Source organism: Schistocerca nitens, chromosome 2 (genome assembly GCF_023898315.1).
Source record: "Schistocerca nitens isolate TAMUIC-IGC-003100 chromosome 2, iqSchNite1.1, whole genome shotgun sequence".
Taxonomy (NCBI): Eukaryota; Metazoa; Arthropoda; class Insecta; order Orthoptera; family Acrididae; genus Schistocerca; species Schistocerca nitens.
Window position 1 is genome coordinate 626636156 of NC_064615.1, and position 6000 is coordinate 626642155.

Consider the following 6000-nt stretch of genomic DNA (forward strand, 5'->3'; position numbering starts at 1 on the left):
CCAGAGCACAGACATCATGATATCTGTGTGCCGGCGTCGTCGCTACGCAAGTACAGATAAAATGCATACAGTGCACGTAGGCAGTTTAATTCTTGGAACGTCTGAAGTGACAGTTACATTATCATTTGAGAGTTGGGTTATTTATTTTGTTTATTGAATTTCATGCTTTGCGATTAGAAAAATAAATAATTTATAGTCTCCGGAAGGTTATTATTTTATCTTTATGTGGAAAAAACAAAGCAGGATCGCTATTCGCTATAAAGTGGTGACTCCACAAACAAACAGAAACGTATAAACAGATATGCATATGCAGTGGATGTCATCAGGCAAGTGACCACACGGAAGTGCACGGAGAAACAGTTAATAGCCCTTCGCGACAATATCCAGAGACAAATCGAGGAACTATAATTGGCAATGGACGAGCAAAATACTTCAGCAGGCAAGCTGCACATGAGAATGTGCACACCACAGTTTCTGCCAGACAAACCATAGCTATGGTTTGCGATACATTCGACCAAAACGAGGTAGCGAATGAACGCACAAAGTTTGCCATGGCTGTGAATTCGTTAGATGCCAGAGCGGCTGCAGTTGGCATGGATATCATGCTCAGCCCCCTGACGGATCACCAATAGACGTGTTTAAAAATATATTAATCAACAGAATGTGTAAACGTATGCAGCAAATGTGAAGAGTGAACAAACGGGAGACAGGACGCCTTCCGAGTACTGGTGGCACCTGCGGGGTATGGTCAGAAAAACTGACTTACCAAACACGGTGCTGAGACACATATGGTTCTTATAGTTGCCTGGTATGAACAAGGCAGCAGTGGTAATTTGCGAAGAACAAGATTCCAGGAGTTAATAACAGCTGTTGACAAAGTTAACACAACATCAGGCAGTATGTTAGCAGCATGTGTAACAGTGGCAGCGGATGATTGTGAGCAACAAGAGACAGCATCAGTACAGAAGGGCCAGCAGGCAAGAGTTTAGAGGGCAATTTACTACACTGCAAAGGCAAGTGTCGCGGTTATTGGAGAGGAACTCATCTTGGCAAAAGGCAAGAAACAACGATATTATGTAAGTTAGCCAACAAGGGCGTATGTGTTGGTATCACCCGCCGTTCGGTGATTGAGCGACAAAATGTACAGCACCATGTAGGCACCCAAATGGCAGTAGGTGCGGCATGCCGCGGTAAACGACAAGAGTGCATTCAGTGAAACGTGGGTACACCGAGAGACACAGAAATATGAGTAATTTGACCGGCTTACATACTCCATAATAGAGATTGTATGCCAAGGACGTGAGATTGGGCCACTGTTATGTAATGGGCTCAGGAAGACACTTTAGTGCACTGCCACTCAGAGACTGTCAGACCTCAACCACATCTCTGTGAATGCAGCTAACAGCAACAAATAAATCACCAACAAATACTTAAGGAGGTTATAATTTGGATTTAGTGTTGGGGTTTCTACATAACTGCAAGTGGAATTTTTTGCTGGTGGAGCTTTCAGAGTCCATATCAGATACAGATTACTTGTGCTACATGAAGATGGAAGTAAATACCAGGAAGGCACAGATTAAGAAAGACCACGAAGTAGTCACAGGTAAGGTTAGACGATGCACATGACTCACCATGGACTGCATGCATAGTGGGATCGCACAGGGCAAAAAAGCATTTCAGTGGCATCTATACCAAACGTGTTGCACAACACAGTGCAGCACATTTGTATTATACCTGGTCAGCTGGTATTGCAACAACCTCAGAGATTAGCTCAAGATAGTTTTGTAGCAGCCAAGACTGAATTTGAGGGTTTGCTTTAAGCAGGTTTGTTATGTCGATCTGACAGACATATTGAAGACAGGTGTCATAGAACCATTCAGGTTATGGCGGTAAATGGAATACGTCCTCTTAGTGGTAAGACAGCTGTAATTGAAGAAGTACCACGATCAGCTGACCAGCTGATTATCGACAGCTTAGAAGATGTTTAGGGGTGGTAAATGTTTACTGGCACCACTTGCCAAGAGCAACTGAGATCCAAGGACTGTTGACAGTAACACAAGGAGAAAAGAGTACAAGTGGCCTTGGCTCTTATAGTGGTCCACAGAAATGCAGAAATCGTTTGAACAAGTGAAGACAGATTTACAAAAGTTGTTTCTGCTGGCACACCCAATACCAGACACACCATTGTCTATAGTGGTCGAAGCTAGCCAATAAACATTAGGGGCAGCACTCCATCAATAACCGAATAAACATTACTAACCTTTAGGTTTTTTTATCACACAAACTCATGGAAGCACAGATGAAGTGGAGTGTGTGTGACAGGGAACTCTCGGCAATTCATCAAGCTGTGAAATAATTTCGTACTTGCATAGAAGCTACGACTTTCACAATTTATACTGACCACAAATAGATAACGTTCGCATTCAGTAAATTGTAGGGCAGCTGTTCTCCATGACAATTCCGACAGTTGGAATTCTTTAGCCAATTAACAACAGACTTGTGTTATATAAAAGGGGACTGAGCAAAAACGATTTCCCAGACCACCACTTATGAAGAATTGGCAGCAGCACAGGCCACAGACCAGCAACTATTGACAGTTCTGGCGTTATGACACTACCAAACAGCAGCTTCGGCAACTATGTCTAGCATGGGCAAAAGGTCAGCATTTGGTGTGACATAACATGAGGCAAACCTAGACATCTCATTCCTCAGGAAATATGGAAGCCTGCCTTTCATAATTTTCATGGACTGGCCCACCCAAGTGCAAAACACAATGTGAAACTTACAATGGATCCCTTTGTGTGGCAATGCATTAACAGGGATTGCTGTAGGTGAGCTAATGTGTGCTTGGCATGCACGGGATATGAGGTCAGTTAGCACATTCAAAAACGAGTAGGAGAGTTCATGTAGAGTACAGAAAGATTCACCCATGTCCAGCTGGACATTGTGGGACTACTAAGGCCTTCAGAGGGGTACTGTTATTTATTGATGACCATGGACCAGTACATGTGATGGTCAAAACGCTGCCACTTGCAGATACAGCAGCAGAAACATTGGCACAAGCATTCTTATCTATGTGGATCATGCAGTTCAGATGTCCTTTGCATGTGACCACAGACCAAGACCACCAGCACGAATCGACATTATTTTTGGAACTAGCCAAACAGTGCAGATTCTCACATCACCATATGGATCTCTACCACCTGGTGAGTAATGGCATGGTCGATAGGTGGCATAGACCACGATTTGCCACATCGACAACTGGACTTTGGCATTGATGTTAGTGTTGTTGGGCCTCAGGACAGCTTGTAAAACAGAGTTGCAAGCTTCCACAGCAGAGTTAGTTTGCGGGAAAGTATTACAACTGCTGGTGGAGTGTTTGCTGCACCACAGGAAGGAATGACAAGCAACACGCAATGCGTCCTGCAGCAAGTGCATGGATGTATGGTCAAGCTCTGCCCAACACAGGGTTCTCGACATGACATAGGCAAACAGTCCATACACAAAGAACAAGGTTCTTGCTCTCATGTATGGTTGCAGATGGATGCAGTGGTACCATTATTGCAACCATTTTATTCCAGTCCATGTGAAGTATTAACAAGAGGCAAACGTACAATTCAGATAGAGAGCAATGGAAAACAGCAAACTGCCTCAATGGACAATGTGAAACCAGCACTCTTGCTGTTGGCAGATGACGACATAGAGCACAAACAACAAAACGAGATGGCGCCCTTGCAGTCACAAAGGCAAGAAGAGGTGACGACATGAGATAACAGCCCACCACCTCCAGCATTCAAGGCGTGTCAGAGGTGGAAGACATTGATTCCTGCGAGATATTCCAGGACGGACCAATGAATAACCTTCAATTTCCCATGTGTCCCCAGAGCTGTGTGGGAATTGCCATCACTCAAGTGAAGTGCACACAGTGCACTTCAGCAGTTTATTCCTTGGAACTTCTGAAGTGGCAGTTCCATACAATTAGTAAAATAAATAATTATAGTCTCCTGAAGCTTATTATTTCATTTGTGTGTGGAATAGGGCTAAGCAGGATTGCTATGATAGTAAAGAAAACTCGAAAAATTGTGGAAAAACGTGAAAGCTCCTAATCTGCTTCAACACAAATATATAAAAAAAATAATGTTCAGAGCGAGTACTTTTTGTGTGTTCAGTAAGTATTCTGATATTGATCAAGAATGTTTCATATTTTTGGTGCGAAATCACTGTGAACCATGGTCATGAAACCTGAAGAGAACCGGTGGAAAAAGGCTTGAAATTTATGAGAATTTACACACACACACACACACACACACACACACACACACACACACACACACACACAAATAGTCAACACGCATTAACATCAGGAAAAGTATCATTCATTGACAACTCTGAGAAAGCGTAGGAAACATGACAATATTCGCGTTTGTAGTTCTTCTACTTCAATAGACAGGAATTTATCTACATCTACATCCACATTTATACTCCGCAAGCCACCCAACGGTGTGTGACGGAGGGCACTCTACATCTGAAGCTTATGTGTAGCTTAGGTGTAGTACCAGTCTGAACGAAAACGTCTTTGTGTGTTTGTGTGCGTGTACATGCGTGCATGCGCGTGCGCGTGTGTGTGTTTAAAACAGTCGATTTTTAATTCACTGATTGTATCGCCAAGTAATAACTAAGTTAGTTAATTACATTACATTTCTTGAGTCATACTTCATGGATCCCATGAAGAGTGGTCTCTGGGACATAGAAGGAAGCCAAGGATATACACTTAATTTGAGTACAAAACAATGAAATGACATATAAGTACTGTATTATAGTACAAATTCTAAATAAACATTAACCTAAAATAATAAGTTTAAAGAGTTTTTGAAAGATACTATTCAATGCAGTACAAGCGGTTACCCAATACAAAGTTCATTAATTCAGTACAAACATTCTTAGCTACATGAGATTTATTGTGCTCAGCTAGGTTGCTGAATATATGTGTACCCTAATATCTGACTGCTGTCTGTACTAATTTTAGCCTCTTGATGTCTTTCTAGAAATTGTTTTTGGTCCTGGAGTTATATTAATGGTTTTCACGATTTTTTGTGAAAAGATAACTGTGTTGATAATGACAGGTATCCTTATATATAAAAGGGAACGTCGTGACTGACTGACTGATTGACTCATCATCGCCCAGCACAAACCGCTGAGAATAAAAACTTGATATTTGGAGAAGGTGCAGATCTTATATTGTAGGTGTCGTTTAGGAAGGAATTTTTCGAAATTTCAATATTAAGGGGTGAAACAGGGGATAGGGTTTTTGAGAAATGTTGCTATTAAGACAGTTTTGAAGCTAGACCTACGAAAATTGGTATTTGGTTTCTCAGTTAGAAATAATGAAATACATGTTCCAGCATTTTTGGAAATTTAACACTATGGGGGTGAAACCGGGTGAAATCCTTTATTGGAAGTATACCATTATTAAAGAACTACCGAAGTACTTTTAAAGCTACAGCTATGAGTATTGATATATGACTTCTCAGATACCAATTTAAAAAAGTGAAACTTCCTAGGAGATTAAAACTGGGTCTGGCACACAGTTTTAATCTACCAGGAAGTTTCATATCAGTGCACACTCTGCTACACAGAGAAAATCTCAGTCTAAAAAAAATATGTGTTTTAGCGTTTTTGGAAACTGAATGTCTATGAGGGTGAAATAGGGGAGGAAACTTTTTATTAAAATATTTTATTATGAAAGCATTTTTAAAGCTAAAACTATGAAAATTTAAATTTGGCTTCTCAGTTAAAAGTAAAAATATATATTTTTCACTTTTTTTTGGAAATTCAAACCCTATGAAGGTGAAATGGGGGATGAAAGCTTTTATGGAAATATTTCAGTGTGCAAACATTTTTGAAGCTAATTCTATGAAAATTTGTATTTTGTTTCTCTGTTAGAAATAAATCATATGCATGTCATTGTTTTTGGAAATTCAACTCCTGAGAGGGTGAGAT